This window comes from Saccostrea echinata, unplaced genomic scaffold, assembly GCF_033153115.1.
Source record: "Saccostrea echinata isolate AGI-Se365-2 ecotype Australia unplaced genomic scaffold, CSIRO_AGI_Sech_v1 ptg000001l, whole genome shotgun sequence".
Lineage (NCBI taxonomy): Eukaryota > Metazoa > Mollusca > Bivalvia > Ostreida > Ostreidae > Saccostrea > Saccostrea echinata.
In genome coordinates this window covers 17,934,186-17,959,762 of record NW_026889750.1, presented here as the reverse complement: position 1 = coordinate 17,959,762, position 25,577 = coordinate 17,934,186, and the positions used below count along the sequence as shown (strand labels likewise).

The 25,577-nt window shown below is 32.4% G+C and overlaps 1 long non-coding RNA gene across 1 annotated transcript; it reads right to left on the bottom strand.

Annotated features, from left to right (window-relative positions):
* Positions 1 to 1,615: 1,615 nt before the first annotated feature.
* LOC133194104 (uncharacterized) lies at positions 1,616 to 24,157 on the bottom strand. Its single transcript, XR_009722043.1, has 5 exons — positions 24,015 to 24,157; positions 21,107 to 21,202; positions 14,738 to 14,842; positions 14,427 to 14,524; positions 1,616 to 1,690 (listed from the first exon to the last, which is right to left on the bottom strand). It is a non-coding gene; the product is annotated as an uncharacterized LOC133194104 (long non-coding RNA).
* Positions 24,158 to 25,577: the final 1,420 nt, after the last annotated feature.

Below are 25,577 nucleotides of genomic sequence, written 5' to 3'. Positions count from 1 at the left end.
GCCTGCTAGGTATCTTCATTAAAGAGGTAAATAAATCTAAGAGTGGTCAGCTATTAATTTAATATTAGCATGGAGGTTCAAGCATTTGCCTGCAAGGAAAAAAAAGGATCCAAAAGTAAAAGACTGGGATAGAATCTGGCAATCAAAAAATATAGTTCCCCAGTCCTCAAATGAATAATTAAATTGAAATTATGATGAATAACTATTTATCATTTTATTAATACACATGCAGGTGCTTCCAACAATCCTCGGAGGAAAGAGATTTCAGACTGTCTTTACTTTGTCACTTTGTCAGTCAACACGATTCATTGTAGAATACTGATCCCAATGTATTTTCATAGTATTTAAATAAGTTTGTGGTAACTGAATTTCATACAGTTTCAAAGTATAGTATCATGAGCTCAAAAACATATATAAATGCTAATTATCAAAACCCTGCCTCTAAAAATTTTGGAGATATAAGGTGTGACAGACGGACAGACAGACACCAGGTAAAGTGATCTCTAAGTGTCGTTCTGCTCTGCAGTTGACACAAAAATGAAACTTAGTCAATTTTTGAGCATGCATATCACTTCAGTGATGAAAGGAATGCTGAAGTGGTAAGTCTATCCTAATTATTTGAAAATACGGCAACCCCATTGGTCAGAATATAATACATATGCTGTCCAGCCTTAATTTCATTGGCATAAAGCAGCACAAAACAAGATTTGATTGGATGGTGCAACTTGTTTTTCTAGGGGGCGCTGTTGCAACCCTGGAAAAGAAAATAGGACTGGGGCTTGCCCTTTGGGGGCACTTACTGACCGAAAGTAAACAACAGAAATAGCAAATTACACTAGAAATATGTCCATAGGCCATGAATGCCCCGCCGAGTGTATAGTAATGCAACATGAAATTTTGTGTTAGTATATGAAGTTTGATGAGAATATCTTGAAAAGTTTCTTTAAAATTGAAATAAAAATTTAAAAAAAAATGAATAGATGATAAGTTCTCACCAAATTATGTATAGATGCATAGCCTTAGATAACAATATCTTAAATGGTTTAAAACCATGCAAGATGCAAATTAAAGAAAAGTGAGGTCAAGGTCACAGGAAAGGTCAAAAATTTTTGAAATAGTTGAATAGGTCTTACTAATCTTACAGCATATTAAGTTTGATAAAAAATATCTTGAATGATTTCTTTAAAACTGAGCTAGTCACAAGCGTGGCGCCATGGTTAAAGCGTCTGCTCTAGAGTCACGAAGTAAGGAATTGATCCTTACATCACAGGTTTGAATCCCACTGTGGGATGTGGACACCAGTCCTTCGGATGAGACCTTATAAACTGAGGTCCCATGTCGCAGTAGGTGCTGGCAGGAAAAAGGACCCTCACTGCTCAATGGCTGTGAGTGCAGAATATAGGACAGAATTTGCAGCTTTCCACTGGCAAGTGGTGGCGTCTCCATATGAGTGTAAAATTCCCAATAGGGGCTGCAGATTACCTGTTATGATTGACCAAAATCCCTACTAGGCTTTAAACTCTTCATTCTTGACCTGTATATCGTCAAATGAGATTTGTCCAGTTAATTAAGGTAAAAATTACTAATTGATAAAACTGTAAATGATTTTTTTTTTTCCTGAGTCAGATTTTTACTTTTCTTAAAGGTGTCTGGATTTGACTGTTGGTTCCACCTATCTCAAGGAAATGATCTGTAACAGTAAATGTTAGAAATCATAATCTGTTCTCTATCTCCTATAATCACGAGAAAAGGTGTTAAAAATTAACAGATGGAGATAAAATCAGCAGTCATATTAAAGGCTTTTTTCAATCATCAATTTATTAGTGAAAATCATAAAAGTATTAGGCAAAAATGAAAAATAAATGTTGTCATTAATTAACCTTGCATATCTCTACAATTTTCTGATAAGAAAATTTATATCCGATAGATGCAATATAATCACCCTTTGCCTGCCCCTAAATTAAATTATGAAATTTTTATAGATTTTGATTTAAGCAATTATTTAAAACAAGATTTTTTTAGGGGCACGTACCCCTGCTTTAGATTTATATAAAAAAAAAAACTACAAAAAACGTGAAAACCTATTTCTATCTTACTGGTTTATATTTATTACAAATGTCCTCATAGTCAGCATAGCCCAGAATGGTAGACCGCAGACTCTCACCATGAACATTTTTAGTGTCCTGGTTCGAATCCATTTGTTGGCACATTTTTATTTTTTCAAACTTTTTACCTGTATAAACACTAAAGAACGAGTGCACTTATGGGCCCCGGTAAAATGTGAAATAATGAAGAATCAAATTAAGCTTAATTTTCCATCTCAGATCATTAATTGATATCTAAACCCTAAATTCAACAAATTTTATTGCTGAAATTCATGAATATACAAAGAGCAAAGCCATACAATGTGGTAGGGGTCAGCCAACATTCGTGATTTTCTATAGTAAATTGAGGACAGTCATTCATTTCAAAGCTTTTGTTTATTGTCAGCCTAACGTTGTACAAACTTGTGTGATTGACAAAAAATGCATTATACATTTATAAAACTTGTGTGAAAGTAGGAAATTTGTACAAGATTAGGCTTGTACTTAAAATATTAAAAAAATGTATGAAAAGTTCAATGTTTTTCCTATAGCAAGTAAGAGCTTAGATTTACCTGTATGATCTAGCTATGTTGAACCCACCCATGGAATAAATTATTTAAAATACCGGTAATCACGTGAGTTCTACCCAGGTAAACATTCCTCAAAGATGCTCACTGTAAAGCATAGCCACGTTTTGTATCATTATATCAAAGTCATGCCGCATAGAGAAGTTTGTATGTACATGTATTTGGTTTTAGGAAAACGGGAGGGTTAGGAACACAGAAGGGTTAAGAGAGTTTAGTGTCGTTAAAATGTCATCATAAATAAAAGTGTCAAACATTTTTAACATTCAAGCAAGACAATGGTACCAGTATTGAAAGCCACCCAAATACACCTTTTTTCATTTTAAAATATAAAGGAACTAATGTTAATACTTATTGCATTATTTCAAATGCAAGCATACCAATTTCATAGTTTGATCACTATGGATACAGGCATCTATACAACTTCATTCAATTTTTTTCTCGGGTAAAATAGCGCAAGAAGTATCATTCGGCAAATGTGCCTGTCAATGATCCACCATCAGATTGTTCAAGTGTCTGATTTAAGATTTAAATGCCTCCTCCCCTTGATTTAAATAAACGATTGAAACTCAAAATGGGTTTGATATGACTTTCCGGATCTATAGGCATTTAAAAAACTTCATTTGTTTCAAATCCATGCTGATTGATGTTTTAGCGTGATTTTAATTAGAAATGTCCACTTGTGTTTAACTATTACTAAAAGAGAACAATTTGGTAATATATTCTAAAATAATACAGCACTGAAAAAGGGCCCATTAAGCATTCCTTAAGTGCACTTGTCCTTGCACTTTGATTTTTTTATACAGGCTTTTGCATTTTACTTATATTTTCTTCCTTAAATGCATGTTTGGTGTTGATATAAAAGACATCTACAGAAATGCAGATCATAAATTCTCTTTAACTAAATGCAATCAACCAGAACTATACCTCATTGTAAGCACACTTTGTTCGAGGACACTAATCATTCACTTTGTGTTACTCGATACTGCAGGTGTCAGGAAAAAGAATCTTGCTGAGCAATAACTGCTGTGTTTTCCTTTCAAGAACATAATGACATGTAATAGTACTGTTGTGCCAGTGGGAGAGATACTGTTCTATGCAGAGTAGATGCAGTTCATTCCTTGGGAAAAATGTGTGCATTGGCGATATGTTATGCTAAAAATGCATGAGGGTTTTCAGATTAGAAAAGAATGTGGTAAGGTCAGTTAAGGTTTTATGTCCCATTGCCATTACTCAGTCAGACATCAAGAATGACCCTCATACAAAGGATGTATAATTCTGTAAATACTGAGGTAGGATCATATGAACACACAGTTGACTAGAATGAAATATATCGAGATAACAAACAGTATTCAAGCTCAAAAGCCCATCAAAAAATACAAAATAGGAGCAGAGCAAACACGGACCTCCAAAACATCAGAGGTGGGATCAGGTGCCATGGAGGAGTAAGCATCCCCTGCAGACCGGTCACACACGCCATGTGCTCCTTGTCACAACTGGGAAACAATGGAAAAATCCATCGATAATTCAGTGTGTAAATAATGGCCTAACAATAAGTATGAAAAACGTCACTCAGCATTTGACTTAATGATAAATTGTATTTGCTGACAAAGTCATTGTATCGACCATAGAATTTACAAAATGATAACTTTAAACAAGACTGCTGATATTCTTGTTTCAGCAACTTATTTGTCAATAACTTACCTCGTTTTAAAAAAATTTCAAACATAGAGGATGCTCTTTCGTATCAAATCAACTGAGAGATATAAACCCTGTATGCAGGTGATGAAGGTATATTGCTAAATAAGTAAGGGAAGTTGACAATTGAAAAGTTAAAGCCATCTCATTTGTCATAAAGCTTGGTTGTTAGATTACCATTAACGTAGAACTAAAGCAATACATGAGAAACAAGAAACTACACACATGTGGCCTAAAGTCAGTGATCGGAACATACATCGATAAGCTTTTTCTAAAGACTGAAACCAATATTGGTCCTAAGGTCAACTCAAATTTTTAACTAGAAGTGTTCCTTTGATATACTATATTTTACTTATTTTCTATAGACTTACTATACCCTGAAAAAAAAAATGGAAAACAGGAACTAGCTGTTTAAATTACCTCGACCACCGAGGTTAATCTAAAGTTTGTCCCTGCCTACCTGAAAAACAGACTACCTCGGGCAGTCAGTAATTTCCAACTCTGGTTATGAGATGCTAAATGTTCAATATTTACAATCAAATGCTTATATTTACATTTTTAAATTCAGGATAGATTGAGAAAGTCAATAAAATCACTTCTATATTATGTCTGTATACTTCAACTGAGAAATTAGTTGAAACTGGTTCCAGAAAAGAAGCTGAAAATGTTCAATAGTTTACAGACAACACTTGAAACATGATGACTGAACAAACACAGATAGCAATAAGTAATTTAAATGACTCAGGTGAATTATAACCTGTTCAATCTAATAGATCCATCTTTTTTCTAATACAACGGTTGATCCAAAAGTTTGTGAAATTTAATTATCTCTAAAATTTTATTGTGATTTGATGAAAGCAAACAATAGGCATATTTATAATATGGAGTCTTTATGCAACAATACTGGATATTTTCACCATGTTCCAATTACCAATAAGGTCACACGAGCTTTCTGAACATTGATAGTTGTAAAATCAGGGGGAGACTTCTACGTAACGTCAAGTTAAGTATGTCATGTCACATTATAGGAGCGTTATAGGAGCATCTCACCCTCATGTTCAATTCGACTAAGTAATTCTACAGAATATTCTGCCTTTTTCTCCTTTTCTCTCTCAAGAAAAGCCTTGGTATCCTCTCACACGGATCAACTTATCTTAATATTACACTCATATTTTAAAAATACTCCCCATCTTTGCATATGGTGTTCCAATTTCAGAAGCAAAGTCAAGCACAGTACGTCAGCGGTCAACGTCCATCAACGCTTAATAGCGATTCTCTGTAACCACTTGAACTTCTTTGCCACGCATGGTCACCGATTTTGATAAAACTTTGCCTATTATTACAACTTGACACCAGAAACATATATCAAATAAAATTCCGTTGCTATGGGTCTTGGTTGCCATGGTAACAGCCAGAAAAGTTGAAAAAATTGAGATTTTCAGCTACTTTGAATCTTTATTAAGCCTTAATAAAGACTAAGAAAAACAAACAAACCATTCTCCTAAAAACATGACACCTTGTTTCCACTTATGCTATAAAGAAACTATTTAGAATTTATCTCTAAGTAATGGTAACCATGGGTACATTTGAAATACGTTTTAGATGCTGAAAAATGCTGAAAAACACTCAATATTCACAAATGAAATATGTTACATGATCAAACTCAATCAACAACGTAAGAAAAACAATAAAAAATATTTGACCTCATGTAATTAGGTATTGGCAATATTATTCTAAAAATAATTTTCATGGTTGCCATGGTAACACAGTGTCACCATGCAAAATCTGTTGCTATGATTGGGTTAATGCTACTATCGTGAGGAAAAACAATAAAATTCATGACTGGCACATATGCATCCTTAGGACCTTGCAACACCGACAACATAAGAAAAATTGAGATTAATTGTTGCTTTGCAGTGTAACCATGGAAACAACGTACTAGTTGTTTAATGTGATATTTTTTTGCTGCTTTAGGAATTTACTAACCTTTTAATCAAGAAAAATATTATTTGAATCACCCTGAATAGTATTTATCTCGTAGAACTAAAGTTGAATATCATATATTGATAAAGGTTGTTGAAAAATACAACACTGTTGCTATGGTTACCAAGAAGAGAAAATGTTCGATTTTGTTAATTTTTTGTCAATATTAGACCCTATGTGCCAGCTTTTTGCATCCAGTTAGAGATTGGGTGATAGTCAAAATGTAAAGTCAGGTTAGTTGTTCACATATATCAATCATTAAAGTTTCGGGAATCTACATACAACGGTACGTATCCAAGGAAACAGAGTATTTTTCAGATTTTTATGCATATTTTTTTGCTTTATTTCCATAGCAACGCACTATTTAAAGAATTGAAATTGAATTTTTTGAAATGTGAAAATTAAGGTCACACCAAGGCCTTTAAAAATTGATCATCAGTTATATAGAAATATGCTTTTTAAAAAGATAGGATAAGATTAAAACACTAGGAAAGTAAATTTAAAATCCCTTCGTGGTATTAAAACCATGGCAACCATTGCCAACCTATAAGAAATATCATATTTTGTCCTTGGTATATGTTACAATGATCTCTTCTCAATTATTTGCTTGCATTTCAACCTATAATAGTTTTTATTCTTCAGTGTATGACATTATAAATTTAAATGAACAAAATTATTACTTTTGAATACTTTGTTTCCATAGTAACGTATGTTATAGATGATTTACCAAACATGTTTATCATGCATTTAAGACACCAGGCCTTCAACTTTCAGAAACAGTCATTGCCACTTGTTTGCTTTGCTGCAAACGTTAACTGTGGGACTCTGAAGATGTTGAAAAATGCCATTTTTCAAACTTTAGGACATGTTGCTATGGTAACCGTGACACGTAGCAACCAATTTTTGCCCGATTTGAGTTTACGGTATCAAAGACTTTTATCATAGAGAGTTTGGAGAAATTCTGAGACTATGCGTGCCACAGCTCCTATATAAAAGTTCAAGTCATTACAGAGAATGGCTCTTAATTTGTCTATGAGAAAAACAGACCCTCAAAAGGCGGCCACACCTTTAATCAACCTCCATGGAAGTTCTGTTTTTCTTAAATTTCTAATGCCACTGGTAAATCAGTTGCTTAATGCATTTTTCTCCAGCCTGTATCAGTAGTATACCCCTTTAAGTCAGAGTGTTCCCAAGATTTTAACAAAACTTATAACTTGACCAAAATGTGATGTTCTCTAACAATTAAAATATGAACAAGAAATCATCAACTAATAATCTAAATATCAAGTTAAATCAGTAAAACTCTCACAGAAAGGTATATTAGTGGTCAAGCACTCGTAATTATGACAAAATTTTCGTTTTATTTGCCACTTAGTGCAGGATTTTTCTTATTTCACGTATTAAGAATTAAAATGATAATGAACGAGTAAATGTCTCCCCTGCATTTTCAAACATCCTTTGCTATGGCAACTGCCATAGAGTTACTATCATAAATATTTAAAATATTGTTTATTAAAAAAATTCAACAAGTGTCTATATAATTCTTATTTGTAATTTTCAACCACTTACACTAATAAATAAATAAAAAATGAAGAAATTCCATGAACTTTTGAATCAACCCTCGTACATGTCAGTCATTAAATTTATATTAATATACAGTATGCATAAGGGAGACCAAATGTATTATTACTGCATTAAGGAGACCAACTACTATCCACATGTAAATCAGTATTTAACCACTTTCACTAATAAATAAATAAAATATGAAGAAATTCAACAAACTTTTGGATCAACCCTCATACATGTCAGTCATTAAATTTATATAATATGCAGTATGCATAAGGAAGACCAAATGTATTATTACTGCATTAAGGAGACCAACTACTCTCCACATGTAAATCAGTATTCAACCAATTTCACTAATAAATAAATACAAGAGGCCCAAGGGCCTTAACGGTCATCTGATTATAATACAACAATTAAGAGGATCCACAGAGTATAAAATGAACTGAAAGGTGAAGCTTTGTTGCCCAAAAGCAAGAAAAATAGGGTGATCAGGATCAACAAAATAATTAGTCTAGTGTTCATGAACAGTTCATAAATTAGGTTCTAATCTGTTCCCCATTTATCACTATCACCATACGGTTATTAACAAACTATTAGTGCTTCTGTACTACCCGGTATTTTAATTCCTTGTTGAAAATCTCTTACATTGGACTCTTTTGGTCTTTATTGAACATTGAATAAGACAAGTTATTTTTGTCTCAATTTTATTCATCTATTACTTACAAGTCTACCTGATCATTAAAACTATGAAAGTACTTTTTGTATTATACGATAAAAAACCTTGCATAATTCTCTTATACTATTAACCTTTCAAGTACATTATTTACAGTGATTCTCACGTCTGAGATTTTTCTCAAACATGCGTGCCACCAACGTTTTTTCCGACTCAGCTGAGAAAAAATTCTGAGATTTCTCAGAAAATCTTGAGATTGATGTATACCAGTCTCAAACAAAATCTCACAATTTTTTTTTTTATGGTACAATGATCGCAAATGTTGTGACAGTGCACATTTTAATCAATAAATACACGAAATTAACATACAAGCACAGAAAGGATGTTAATTTCTCCCAAAACTTGATTATCCTGTGAAGGGGGGGTTAATTACGCGCATGTAAATATTCTTATTATATTAATATTGTCCACGCATGGAATCAAGCACTTTAAACTTTACCAAAAGAAAAAAATAAATAAAGAAAAAAATAAAGAATAGAATATTCTAGTGGCACGTTCGTACATAACATTTATATCTTCATTCGTACAGGAATTAATATAATTAATTTAATTCATATTTAAATGAGCTATTTGTGACAAGACATTTTTATTACATGTAATTCACAATGTTCATGTATATCAGAAAAGGAAATATGATTAGATAAAATATCAAAACTCCTCGGTCCCATATTTTTTTTCCCAGGAAGTTATATTTTACTATTTATTAAGGTAAATATTATACGAAATATTAAAAGAAATCTGTCTAGAATTTCATGTACAAATTCTTCTGTTCTTTCGAAATAATATGTAAATCGCCATTTATTTATTACAGATGATAGCAGTCTGTCTAATTTGGTTCTTAATTAAATCTATAAAATTCTTGATTGAGAATTTGGATCGACTTTATACTCACAATGTATTGTGCGTACTTAAATCCTTGACCATTTATATTATTTATAAGAATAAACTTGACTTATGACCATTCTGAAATACATGTATAAATCACAAGAAGGACTGCATCTATTCAAATGTACTTGCTAGCTATAGTACTTGCAAGAATAGATTCTTTTTTAACAAACAGTATTTTTTAGTACGACAACTTACATTTTGAAGCAAAAAAGTATGATCCGTAGGTTCTTTTTTTTTTTTTTAAAAATTACATCATTACGCAGTGAAACTTTTATTTACGATACAATTAGAAATTAATCAGTTTCTCATTACTCAATGAGCGTATGCGAGATTGATTTGGGTTTTCAATGTAACGATGATTATTTGTCAAGTGGTGCTATATTCGTTGTTTATTATTTATCTAAAAAAAAAAAAGAAGACTTTCCGAGACATTTTGTCACAGGGGATCGTAGAAAAATGCGATGTGTTAGTTTGCCGCTTCCCTATACATGCCCTTAGTTCAAATTTCAGCCGGTTTTTCTTCCTTCTGGGGGGATATGAGCTGAAATTCACCGACAATTAAACAGTTCCTCGAGAAATTTCCTTGATAAATTAAATCCTGTAAAACTAAGCATGCGTATGTTACCTGCTCCTGGATATGTTTGCTGTTTTTCCACAATTATGGTATACTCGCGAAATTTATTACAGCATGTGAGAAATTTACATGATATAGGCCTACTGAGCATTTTTTTTTTTGTGGATCTGCTAGAAAAAAAATTCACTCAGGTTTATTCTAAATTTAAATAGTCCCTATGACTCATATTTTTTTTTTTTTTTTTTTTGCTATGGAGAATTAAGAATTATACAGATATATCTAACATATATAACAAACAAAGAAAAATGATTTCTTTTAATCAGTCTGGGGAATATAGTCTTGATCCGCCTACCTGCTACATGTAACGTCACAATGGTGGAAGTGACGCCTCGGTGTATGTTTTTGTGTGTTTATGTCGACAGACGAACCAAGACTACAAAGTTTAGATATGTTTTTGTGTTATTCTTCTGTAGGGATTTTTTACGGGGGGTTCAATGAAAATTGTCGCAAATGTCGAAATGGAATCCTCTTTGTTGAATGACTCGAAACAACAAATAAAAGACGAAGGAAGTGTGGGATGTGTTTTTTCGTGATATTCACTAAAATATTGCATAAATAACTGACTAAAAGGTAAATTCAATCATTGATTCAACAAATTCATGCATTTTCAGAAAAAAAGGTCGTATATAACAACGAGAATAAGTCCAAGATTTTTCTCAAATCTCAGCTTACGTGAGATGATCGAATCTCAGAGATGTTGGTGGCATGATGTTTTAGGAAAATCTCAGCTGAGGCAGAAATCTAAGATTTGAGGTTGAGATTTGAGCTGAGATTTTATACGTTGGTGGCCCCGAAGCCAGATGTTCAAAAATCTTTATGAAAACTTTTACTTGTTTTGCCTCTGATATGCCCAGGTGCAGAGAAGATTTTCAAAGAAATAATGCATTTTTTACTACAGATTCACTATATTATCAATAGAGCCCCCCCCCCCCTCCCCACCTAGAAACACCAGAGCCTCTCACCCTGGGACCAGAAGTTTGCTCATCATACATGTAAGTAATCACTTTGTTTATCTGATTAACACTAAGGAGCAGACAGGATTATTTAACAGAATTAATGCATTTTCACTATATCATCAAGAGCCCCACCATTACACCAGCACATCTGACCCAGAGGTCATGCAATTCACTACTCTGGAAGAAGCAATCATGCTCATCATAACTATATGCTTAGCTTCTTTGCTTTTTAACCAGAAGCAGAAAAGAGTATTTTCAAAGAAATTTTGCTTTTTCACTATATAATCAATAGAGCCCCTCCCCCTTTTTCACCATAACCCTTGACCCTGGGGCTATGAAATTCACAATTTTGGAAGAGGCAATCTTGAATATCAAAACAATGTACTTAGTTTGTTTAAATAATACCCAGGGGCAGAGAAGAAGATTTTCAAAGAATTAATGCATTTTCACTATATAATCAATATAGCCCCGCCCTAACACCAGAACCCCTGACCCTGGGGCCATGAAATTCACAATTTTGGAAGAGGCCCTCTTCCTCATCATAACTATGTACTTAGTTACTTTATTTAATACCCAGGAGCAGAGAAGAAGATTTTCAAAGAATTAATGCATTTTCACTATATAATCAATAGAGCCCCGCCCTAACACCAGAACCCCTGACCCTGGAGCCATGAAATTCACAATTTTGGAAGAGGCCCTCTTCCTCATCATAACTATGTACTTAGTTACTTTATTTAATACCCAGGAGCAGAGAAGAAGATTTTCAAAGAATTAATGCATTTTCACTATATAATCAATAGAGCCCCGCCCTAACACCAGAACCCCTGACCCTGGGGCCATGAAATTCACAATTTTGGAAGAGGCAGTCTTGCTTTTCATAACTATGTACTTAGTTACTTTATTTAATACCCAGGAGCAGAGAATAAGATTTTCAAAGAAATAATGCACTTTCACTATATGATCTATATTGCCCCATCCTAGCACCAGAACCCCTGATCCTGGGGCCATGAATTTCAAAATTTTGGTAGAGGGCTCAATGCTTATTACAATGATGCGAACAGTTTGACTGCTTGATGTCCAGGAGTAAAGAAGAAGATTTTTAAAGATTGCATTATTTTTGGTGGTTTTAGCCCCGCCCCTCAGGCCCCAGGGGGACAGGGACCATGAAATTCACATGCAAGTCTAAACTCGACGTAATGAAGATTTAGATTTGCAAACAAGGTCATTACACTGACCATAAATTTCTCGACATGTAAAATTCTAATCAAGGCAGTAGAAAGCTCTGTATCATGGACTTAGTTGTCAGTAGGATGTCTTGGTTCAAAACAGTTACTACATAGAAGATACTCTTGCCGTTGCAAAATTAGTTGAAAGATGTAGACACCATCTGCAATTGATAATATAATGTGATTTTGTTTTCTTGCAGGACACGGCAATACTTTTATTCTTCTCATGTAGAAGTTTGCACATGAATTCTCCTTCATTAGAACATACAATAATAGGTCGGCAAATTAATGATCACAGTTTTTGGAAATGCGAATTATGTAAAACACATTGTTTGAAGGCTTTCATACCATCTGATGGTTTTGGGGTAAGAATCGTGATTTCTAATTTTCTTTAAATTTTCTACAGGTTTTTTAGAAACAAGATTTCATTAAAATCACTTCTTTAATATGGTAATTGTAGCACAGTGCTTCTTCACAGCATTTAGATATTTATCTCATGCACATTTAGAGCAATTTTTGAAATTTAAATATGGCATTCTTAAACATTTGTTACACCATTATACAATTACACAGGTATTTATATTTACTTCGAATTTTAACATGAAATTTGATTTGAGTAACATTTTTGTGGACATCCATGGGTTTTAACAGGTCTGGACGATTTTAATATTAATTGCCATAAATGCACAGAATAAACGACATGCTAAGGCAATCTTTAAAATAATGTTTGTTTGCCCTCTCCCTTCACCCAAAGATGCTATATACCAAATTTGGTTGAAATTGGTTGAGCGGTTTCAGAGAAGAAGCTAAAAATGTTCAAATGTTAATGTACGTCGCACGACGACGGACGAAAACGGATAGCAATAGGTCACCTGAGTTATTCAGGTGACCTAAAAATATGAAGAAATTCCTCGAACTTTTGGATCAACCCTCGTACATGTCAGTCAATAAATTTATATAATATACAGTATGCATAAGGAAGACCAAATGTATTATTACTGCATTAAGGAGACCAACTACTATCCACATCTAAATCAGTATTCAACCTCTTTCACTAATAAATAAATAAAATATGAAGAAATTCAACAAACTTTTGGATCAACCCTCATACATGTCAGCCATTAAATTTATATAAAAATAAATATGCAGTATGCATAAGGAAGATCAAATGTATTATTACTGCATTAAGGAGACCAACTACTCTCCACATGTAAATCAGTATTCAAAACGAGAGATTTTAATACCCTAGTAATTTACATGTTTAGTTACATGAACTAAATCTATTTACCTTTGTCATCACGCAAGAACTGTTTTACATTCATCCAACTTTAACAACATTATACATGCATACAGTGTATGCCATACATTAGGAAGACCAGATGCATTATTACAACATTAAAGAGACCAACTACAATGGAACAATGAGACAGTATTCCAAAATGTTCATCCCAATACCATAGTAATTTCCCTTAATTTGTTTGTATTTAGATGACCTAAATCAATTTATCTCAGCCAGAATTGGAACAAAAAAGCTAGTCACACAAGTGGCCAAACACATGAACAGACAGATGGACATGATGATTCCTATGCTTATATACAACCATGCTTATATACACCCAAAGTTGCCAAAGTAGAGCAGATGCAGTGGTTAGAGCGTCTACTCTAGAGTCGCGGAGAAAGAAGCTGATCCTTACATAGCGAGTTTGAATCCCACTGTGGAATGTGGAGACCCGTTCTTCAGATGAGACAGACGTATTAACTGAGGTCCGTGTCACAGTAGGTGCTGGCTCGATAAAGATCCCTCAATGCTCAATGGCCGCAAGTGCTGAGTATAGGACAAAAATTTGCAGCTCTCCACCAGCAAGTGGTGGCGTCTCCATATGAGTGAAAAATTCTCAAGAGGGACGTTAAGCAACAAGCAATATACACCCAAAACTTTGTTTGCAGAAGATTTTGTGATACATGCTTTACAAGTATACATATTGTTCATAAGGGAATAAAAATGCTATAATATATCATTAAGGAAAGCAACTGAAATTAAATGTGCACTTCTAATTGAACTAAACAAAATTACCCTTTGTCAGAATGTAGATTTATAAACAGGAAGGCTGTTTTTCTTCATTTTTTCCATGTCAGATTCAGACTGTTCTTCAAAAAATTCTGGCATACACCCTGTAAAAGTGAACAGTGCAGATAATAAAGAGCTTCTAAATAAACTGCATAATATTTAAAAGATCCACTTAAAAGGGATAACAAATGCATATAACTGCATCAAGGAGACCAACTGATATCCATATATACATAAATCAGTACATGTATTTTAATTGTGATATTTTAATATCCTAGTAATTTACATGTTTAGTTTCATGAAATAAATCTATTTACCTTTGTCCAATGACCAATGAGCACAAGCACTGATTTTTCCTCTTTTTTCTTAACGGAATCACCAGGGCCAGTCTGCGGTCCATTTGATTCTGGCATATGTACACTCTGTAAAATGCATATTTGTACCATGTACAGGCATATGAACAATATTTCTATACTACATACATGCATCATTAAACTTAATAATCTTTTTTTCCAAAATTCATTATTCAAAGTGTTTTGCTGTTAGCAAAATTCAACAAAAACTATACTGTATATACTCGCCTATAAGGTGGTCTGCCTATAAATCAGTTGTATTTTTTGAGGTTATTTTGGAGGGATTTGCTATTGACCCGCTTATAAATCGGTACAACTTTTTGCCAGAATCAATTGACAATTTCAAATCAATGCTCTGATGTTTTAACCTGGTTTCAAAATACTAATCTTTTTATGACTCACCTATAAGTTGGACATAGAGTATATACAGTACCTGCATTATACATGCATTAGGAAGACCAAATGCATTATTGCAATATTAAAGAGACCATTGCGGCAAATGAAATCAATGTATGAATTGTATTCAAAACTACGGGTGTACTAATTTGTCTGAAGTATATCATGATATAATGTGATACACAAAGACTTGAACAGGATATGTACATATACCCACATTCCTAAATGTAACAACAGTTTAAAAATCAATAATTTTTTTTTTTTTTTGCAAATTTCACTGTCTAATTTATGAAATATAAAATATTATTTAAAACCATAAAGCATAAAATGGTTGAAAGCTCATTTAATACAATAACTGACATAAATAGGATGTTTAATCTACATTTATTAATATTGTGGGTCATCACCCCATTTTTTGTGAAGGAATCGTGAAAGGCATTGTAATTCCAACTTGCTCACGGAGCAAGTTTTACACAGAGGACCAACTCTTTATTCAAAATTTAGTTTACATACTTAATTTTTTAACAAGTTTAATGGGTTTATAAAACTTTAAACTAAGTCAAAATATTTTGCTTTCTAAATATGGACAAGAAATGTTTTTTGCTTAAAATCACCTTAACTTCAGATAAAAAAAATGCACTGTGCTCATCCTCTTCAAATGCCTTGTTTGTAAATAACTGATAAAGGGTACATCTCACAAATGCTTCATTATTACAAATGTCTTACAGTAAATATAGGCATCACCACAACTTATTTCATTAGTAAGAATAAACCCTTAAGCAATGAATATAAATGCTGAAAAGTGGTGCATTGTTAGGAGTTGATCTTACTACACAAGTTTCGAGATTATCTCCATTGCACTCGGCACACCTCGGCCGATTCGTACCTCATCAAACGTTTGATGAAGGTGACGGAATCAGCCGAGGTTTGCCCAATGATCTCCATTGGTGCACTCTTTTGTTATGGAGGGAAGTTTTGTTTCCACATTAGCAGGCAGGTGGGACAGTTATTTATATATTGCATACATTACGTCATTGATATACTGTGAAACCTGTCTTATCCAACATGTTGAAGGGGAATAAAATCAATGTCAGATTAGACAGTGTGTCGGATTACCCAGTGTTGAATATTTCTGAGCATTATGATAAATGTCAGGTGACTTCATACAGAAAAAAAAAACATTTTTCGTTAGGTTTAGAGTACATGTGTATTTAATTGTCAAAGTGTGTGTGTGTGTGTGTTTCTTTGTTGTATAAAATATACCTTCGGCTGATTAACATTTCTTTGAGACACATCATTTGTTACAGCACTAGTAAACTCTGTAGTAATATACTATAATTTCTTTTAAACGTGCAAAACAGATGGAACTGCCAATCACTTCGAGTTGTTGCAATTTAATTTTTAGCATTTTACTTACTAACAGTAGATATTAAATATTTTGTCTACCTTCTGTAAACAGTGGTTTTATTTTTTTTTCTACACTACATTTCTCTCCGATTTTTTCTGCATTGTTAACTTCTCAAGATAGACTGTGCTATTAATACCCTCTCGTGACTTTTCAAACAAATGGGACGTACCTCTAAAACATTGTTATTGCGATTTAATTTTTATCAAACAACATTAACATTTTAAAATTTAATGGGTCTACTTAAAGTGGAAGTTTTTTGCTTCCTGCAAATCTTTTATGTGCACAGTCTCACTTAATTCAGTGTATATTAACCCGGAAATGAAACATTTTCTATTAGACGAGATGCTGTCTTCAAATTGTGTGTTGTCTACATGTTATACAGTAGTTTGCTGTACTCATTTTTTAGGGAGACATGACTTTAAAGGACTCTGACTGCATGTTTGATTTCAATTTCAAGCAAAAAATCTTATTTATTCTGTTAGGTAAAGGCAATCTAAATATCAGGTACTCCTTTTTATTTTCTATCGCGTGGATGCTATTTTGTCAATGCGAGAATAAAATTGATAACAACGAAGAGTACTGATTGCCTAATTTTTAAATTCAAACACAGTTCATTTATTGTTTATATAAACACCATCAAACTAATACATGTAATTAACTACTAAGTAGACCAAGCTTGTGCCCAAATGGAACTAGCGACTAATTATGGTACAAATGTATAATTATGTCGAATTACCCAGGTAAAATCATAAGGTAATTATCTAGTCTTGTCGACAAAAAGCACCAGAATTCGGAATGTACAGTGGTCGGAATATACAGTGTTTTATTCTATATATATTATAAAGAAATTTTTGGGAATAAAATATTTAAGTTTTAATGGTCGGAAAGTCCAGTGTGCTGGATTGCACAGTTGTCGGATTGGACAGTGGACACTGTAACATCATAACTGATTGTCGGGATGCACTCTTCAACTTGAAAATTAAGGAATTAAAGAAAAGGCGTCAATTTTTTTCAATGAACAAAAAATCAGAACAAAAGAAACTAAGAATCAGAACAAAAGAAATATCAGTGGATAAGGCCACAATTAAAAAATTGTTGGTTTGGCATTGCCGATTGAGTCTTTAAACACTTGGGTCAGTAGGTAGGGAAAATATATTTTTTTTTTTTTTGCTGATACAAAAATTAATGCTATTAAATCAATTGTGTTGTATTATTGCATTTTGTTATACAAATTAACAACTATGTCAAAACAGATATGAAATTTCACACGTCATACAGATTTCTAATACAGTTTCAGGTCTTGAGTGACAATTATGAAGCAAGAACTTCTGCTTTCTGCTTTCTGAGCAGGAAAGGGCATATACAAAACAAATCAAACAACACTAACAAATAAATGCTGAAATGATACATCGTGATATGTAGGTATATTGGGTTTGGATAATACACAGACATTATGATACGATACATCTCTCAAAACAATTTTATGATTCAATACATGAATCTAGACATAATTTAAGTTATAAAATTTTAATAAAATTACTTTCTTATTAATTTTTTTCTAAGGATAAATTAACTATAAATGTACAAACAAACAAACAAAAAAAAAAATCAAAAATCAAATCACTTGAATTGAAATTTACAGCAAGGTATTGCTGTAAAAATTATCATTAATATATTTGTCTAGGGAGGAATTGATGGGAATTGCTTTAATTTGTTTTTAAAAATTTCAAAATGATTTATAAATCATGATTGTCAAATGTCAATAAATAACACAATAAAGTAGATTCATCATTTAGTGTAATGGCTAAGCATTCAGATTTGTTGTGTTTCTCATATATATACTGAAACTTTGAATGACACAGTTTATAAACAAGCTGTCTTCTCTGTAGTAGCGGCACTAGTGAAGAATCCAACATGTTTCAAAACTTGTAAGAATGGCCTGATTTGAATGTGTAAGATACAGTTGCAATGCCAACCATGCCAACATTTGGCATTTGTTTATTTTTTAGTTATTTATGAACCAGCAATAATTAGGGCTGCACCAAATATATTGATACATATCTAGATTAATGAATATATCGTATCCAAAAAATAACTTAATTCCAATACATTTTGGGCAGGCAGTTTTTTTATGTAATTCTGTGAAAAAGTTGGGAATTTCAATCACCAAAGATTATATTTAACTGTTTTGAATTAAAACTGATCAAAAATGATATAATCGTTAAGGAGGTAGCACATCTTAGATGATTATTACAAAATCATAAAAATACATAATTAGACAACTTTACTTAGCATGTTGATTTTACAGTCAAGAAAAGTTTGAATTTGAAGTGTAATTTTTAAAGACAGTGAGACAAAAAATTAAAAATGAGTTGCAAAACAATTATTATTTTTATAAAATTCATGCATAATGATTTATAAGACTTTTTTGACAGAATTGTTAAAGAATCCAATATATTGCATATCGCATTAAAAAATGTCTTCTTCTTTTTTTTTGCTCAATACACAGCCCTAGCAAAAATGATATACAACAAGGACTTTGATTGGATTATTAAGGCCAACATTTTTTTATTTTCTGTTTTACGGGAATTTTTTTCAAAAATTTGAGTCAGGGGGTCTAAATAAAAATAAAAATAAAAGCTCGGAATTTAAGCAGTCGGTCAGAAAAATAAAAATAAAATGAAAAAATGCAATAAAATTTTTTATTTTTAATTAAGGTTGGAATTTTATTTGTATGACCTTAATTTGTTAGAAAAACAGTGCTATTTGAAAAACTTATGTACACAAAACACAGAATTGGTACTGTTAATGGATCAATGAACTATTTTAAATTTAACTTTCTCTTAGATATTTGGAGCAGGGGTGCATTTCTAGTATAAAGCTTGCAGTTTCTAACATTAATGCAAATCAAACATACAAATCTATAGTCTTCTCTCAAATGTCAAATATCATATTGTCACCACAGTAAACCTATAGGACTTCTGTCACACCCCTCATAAACTTTTCAGAATCTTTTATTTTTCGGTATTCAGCAAATTACAAGATCTGAGGATTTTGGACTAGTTCTGGCAAAGTTATGTAGAAAATACAGTGAGACATTCAATGGATCAGCTAAAATAAATTAATTCACAGAAGTGCACATGAGACATGAAAAAAAGAAAAGTTGTATAATATTTTTTTTTCAACGCACTTCCAATTAATATATACGTAGGTTGAAAAAACGTACCACAATATCTCTATTGAAAACATATTCAAACTTCCTCAATCTGTAGTATATATATCTTTTTATCCTTATGTTTTCTTTCTGAGCATGCTAACTTTCAATATAATTGTAGAAAATACACATCTTTCCCATAGTATACACATGTAAAATACACATGACAATATTCTGTTTACTGCAGAATTTAAAAATTTAATTGTTGAAAATGGTTCTAATCCACAACTGTTGAATGAAAAAAGAAACCAGGTCTTGAATTGAAATAATATTTGTAAGGGCGTATCATTTACAACAATACTTTTCCCTAGTGGTAAAAAAAAAGTTGTTTTACTAAACAAGAGCTATACATATACACTACATCAGCTGATATGAATACGCTGAACAATCAATGTACATTAATTTGTTACATAGCACGCAAAATTCCATAAAGCAATAAAAAAGGAGATAATGTCTTGTATCAATCAAGCATCAAGCATATATACTGATATATCTTCGTAGGTAATTCTGAATTCCAATATTTGTCATAAAACGAGTGAAAGTTGTGACTCGAATTTCCTCAGTCACGCCACTTTCTACCAGTTCTACATAGTTCTAGTGTTCTGTCGTTACTTGTAAAAGAAAACATTTCTGTCTTAAAATTAAGTTTAAAAAATCTTCAAGACGTATTTCAATGTATTGAAGCAATTGTCAAAGATAATACGTACTCAGAACCTTTCAAAACAAGCGGTTGACAGAACCTCGATTTCCACGTGGCCATCCGCATGACATTTGATCAAGATCACTGATTCGTCTATTTCATTCAATCTTTCATTAAAATTTATACTTTTTCTAATATATAACATTGACACGTCACTTTTTAAACTGACTATTTAAAAACACGTGAAACCCTCCGATTCTGACATTTTGGCGCTATGCTGTGCAGTGACTCTTCACGCAACGAATACTGTGATTGGATGAATCTATTTACCTCAGCCAATGACAAATCGCATTTTGAAAGGCTTGTAAAAAGGTTATTTATATTTCTTTTATTTTTTCAGAGACTATAAATAAACTATCGGCGGGAGAAATAAAAATAAAACTTGAATTGGGGACTTTTATTTTTATTTCATTTTAGCCCAAATTAGGGTCGGCGCTCCCGTAAAACAGATTATAAAAAAAAGTTGGCCTAACATTCATTCAATTGATCATAATTATTAACTGTTATTGCACTTTCATTTTCAAAATGTTGTTAGGTATGTTGTTTGTTCATTCTTTTGCATTGATATTATAATTTATAAAAGAGTATTTTAGCAGAAAAAAATTATCAATTTACCTTTCTTGGAATAAAGACATGTTGACCCTTGAGCTGAGATTTTCTCTCTTTCCATAGATGTGTTACACTGGGGTCCACATGATTCTAGCAGAGACCCTGTAAAAAAGGACTTAATTATGGAAAAGCATGAAGAATATATGCCTATTATACATATCTTAAATTCTAATAAAAACAATGTTTTTTAATTAAGATCCATATATTTCTAATGATTGACATAATACAAATTCAAAATAAAATATGCATGTCTATATTATACCTTAAGCAGACCAATTGCATTAATACATCCTTCAGGAGACCAACTTAAATCAATATTTGAGAAATATTTGTGAGAACAATAAATTTGTCTACTTTACAGTACTAAATGTACATGGAATCTATTGGATCATGTTACTTTAATTGACCTGCCTTAGTTCAACACAGTAATCTAACAAAGAAATTGAGCCAAAACAACATTTTAAGACTTTTTGAACAGTGCATGTTCCTATCATTTCAAAACCATTACCAGTAAAAAGCTAATATAGGAAAATGATGACAATTAATTAATATTGTACTTTCAGGTATATTAAATGAATCAATCTGATTCGTCAAGAAACATTTGTTAAAAAGCACTATTACCCACTGAATAATGAAGCCACGCCCTCCAGTGTCGCAACAGTCAACATTGCTTGACGACGGGTGATATTCCAAAAAATAGTGACTGCGCAGATTTATGCGCTCAAGGTTCACTATTATTTGTATTTGTATAAAACATTCAGTATAATATAATAAATGTTGCATGTAGTTGAGTGTAACATTGAAAATTTTCACCCCTTGAAAACCAAATACGTCAAAAAGGGGATAGGTTTCTTTTCCAACTTCTATATAGTTTCGCCCCTGCAAAAACTGGTATAGACCTAGGAAATGTTTAAACGGGCTAAGAGAAATCAAATGCATCGAGAGTACTTTAATTGTTTTTACCCAAGTTACATGCCAAAAAAGATTCAGAAAGATGTCACATAAAGTTAACGTTGATTTGAACTGAAGTTAGGGTGTCAAAAGTCATTCACGTCCAAAAGTGACATTGATCATGTGTGGTAGATAATAAACTCCTACGAGCAAAATATGCTGGCATAATCAAGTGAGGATCTTTCCCTAATCCTATATATAAATCCATTTAATACAATATTATATGCACTTAAGCAGCTGTTTATGACATTGTAAAATTATATAAACAAGACCAGTTTATATAATTTATAACAAGACCGGTTTATACAATTTATATACCAGGGTAATTAATAATATAATTTATATAATTTTATCAAGATAAGTGTATGGGGTAGAGGGAGCAGACATTGAGAAACAATGTTGTCGGACCTCATGAAACTAAACTAACAGTCTTCCAAATAACCCGGGAGTCCAATGCCAGGGACCTGTTAAATTTGCAGCTGGGCATGTAAAAATTGTCAAATTACATGTCCGAAGAGGGCATATGTGAATCTTCTTTCATTGTACGATCTTTACTTGCCATTTATTCTGTCCTACCCCCATTATTCCCGTAAACGTTGCTATATGTAATGTCTTAGATGGATTGCCTGTCTACATTCTCGATACGACCTGTCAAATGATTGTCAATCTAATCATTGAAGTGTTTAGTTTAACCTATTTGTTTTCTCGAAGTTTCTTGCTAAATTACGAGACGTTCATCGATGCCACATACCGTGGCACTACAGTCATGATCCCATTTCTGAAATTCAGTTCAGCTAAACCTGCCAACAAATGACCAGCATGCAACTCAAAAGTTATTAATGAACAAAAACGCTTTAGAAAATGGCAATCACGGTGAATAAACACACGTGGTACAGTCACGGAGAAATACAATGCTGAAAAAATTAATATAAAACCTTTATACCTAATGTTTTTTTTTTGTAGCACAATACTGGTAAATGTAAGAATTTTGAGTAGGGCATGTACAAATTTGAATGCGCTGGGTAAAAATGATAGGTCTACATGCCCGAAGGGCATGTGCTGAAAAAGAATTGTTGTGAAGACTGAACTAAAGTGACAGCGCCGGGTGATCATATAAAGTCCCTTTTATTACATAATAATTTGGCAAATTATCAACATATCACGCTAAAATTTCCAACATATCTTAACGGTGAGAATTTTTATTTTTTAAGTTGAAACCCTGTGACCTGTGAAAAAAATGAAATTTGTATCATCTAAAGTCTTAAGATGTATCAAGGTAATTTTCAAAACAAATTTGCGGTTGGGGTTATAAATGAAGGATAAAACCAGAGACCTCGGAATGGAATACTTGGAAGTCTCTGGTTTTATTCTACCCCAACTGGAAGTTGTATCCCATCTAAAGTCTTAAATTTAACAATGTATCGAGGTAATTTTCGAGGAATAAATGAGTGCTCTACAATAAAGAGTCTCGACCAGAGACGTCTGAAACGATTTATTTGACAAGAAAAAAGTCTCATGAAGCGAACAATGTCATTTTAAAGTAGGTTAATGATTGATATATGAACAAAATACGAGCTTGAAGCAGGGTGCCTAAAATTGAGTTAGATACCTTGTGGTAAAAATAAGTAGGGGTGCACCGTATATGAAACAAGTGCCTGTGATTGATAGTCTGAAATTTCTCTTCACATAAATATTAAAAGCTTGCAGTGGTCGCTATAAATCTATACAACAGTCAAGTTACATATGGTAAACTAACATAAAAACAAGATTACAACAGTCATGATTACAGAAGGTATATTTTGTCAGTAGGTGAATGTAAACAGGTAAACACACGTGGGACAGTCACCGCAAATAAATGAACCACAAAACGACTTATAACATTAAAATGTAAATATTCATCTGCACACAGAGTTTTGCATAATAATTTTAAAAAAGTGTAAATTAAAATATAAAATAAACAAACCTCAAACCTTGTAACAAGGCTTGTTTCCCTGCATTCTTATATCTGGTTCTCTGTCACTGAAAATGCAGGGAACCCAGGGTGCGTTATTAACTCGTACACAGATTTGTTGATACGAATAAACCTATAAACATATATATACGAAATACAATATTATCTTAAAAAATGAAGAATTTCAAATTGCTTGAAAAATTATCTTTATGTAGTTTATAATAAATGGTTGTAATTGTATATTAATTTCTATCTATCCATTAAAATTTGATATTTATATCAGCTTATGTATCCGTCTGAACAATTATTGTTTTTACACTCCAGGGCTGTCACATCTTCATAGTTAAGCCTGTAAGCATGGTAAGTAGGAATCAATTTCAGTTGAAGGGGACCAAAACCAAACATTTTTTAGTTTCATTTGGGGGGGGGGGGGTATAAACCCCAAATGATCATTTTATCTCCGTCACTGAACTGCTGAAAATAATGAAGGGAACTAGGCTGCGATAATGATTTGTAAAGAATTTCCAATTGCTTGGGGAAAAAAAAGCTTTTCGTGTATGTGGTTTACAATAATGGTTGTACTTGTATATTTTCTATATATCCATTAAAATTTCATAGTATCAGTATTTCACTATTTGTAAACATTAACTGTTACAATAATATTAAATAAATGTTACACTCACTGTGTAACATTTAGTTACTGTCACATCTTCATAATTAAACGAGAATATTCCCTTCCGTAAATATTGCTATATATCTGAACTGTTACCAATTAATCTTTCTTTGGTGAAAGAAAACCTCAGGGATGGAGAATAGGCCCGTACGTAATTTAGTTGGAGAGGGGGGGGGTGAGCACAACCAAACAACATTTTTCAGTTTCAGGTTGGGGGAGGCTACAAACTAAAAATTTCTTAATAAGCAAAAGAAAAATACATTACCAGAGGTTATTATTTAGGGGGGCCAAAAGAAAAAGTAAAAAATAGATCATCAGAGGTTATTATTGAGGGGGTCCAAACATAAAGGAGCAATGTTTTCTATAGTATACCTAAATTTCATTTCGTACGTTCCTTCAGCCATGTATTGTATCAAATCTGCTTCACCCTTTTTTTACTGCATATGTATTTTAACAGCAGAGGACCACATTATATTAATAAATAATTATTAAATTACAGCTATTTTTTTCTTACAGGGTCTGTTTCATTTATACTATATCATGATGATCATGTCCTGCATGATGTTTATAGAAAGTTTAATTTAAATTTTTAAGCTCGACATAGCTGCGTCAACTTGCGAGACTATTTTTTTCTACGTTCGGCCTAATCTTTAAATATTTTCTGCAATTTGTTTGTGGACTTGCATAAAAGAATTAAAAATATAGGGGCCTATCATTTAACTTTATTTCGAATTTCCTTTAGGATTTTATATACCGAACTATAGTCTAATGATTATTTAAAATCATACTTTTTCTCTTAAAAGCTAAATTACTAGGCAAAAAAGCAAAACAAAAAAAAAAAAAAAAAAAAAAAACACGAATGTTTGTCTTGCGTATTCTTAATTACAACTTATTACTGTATC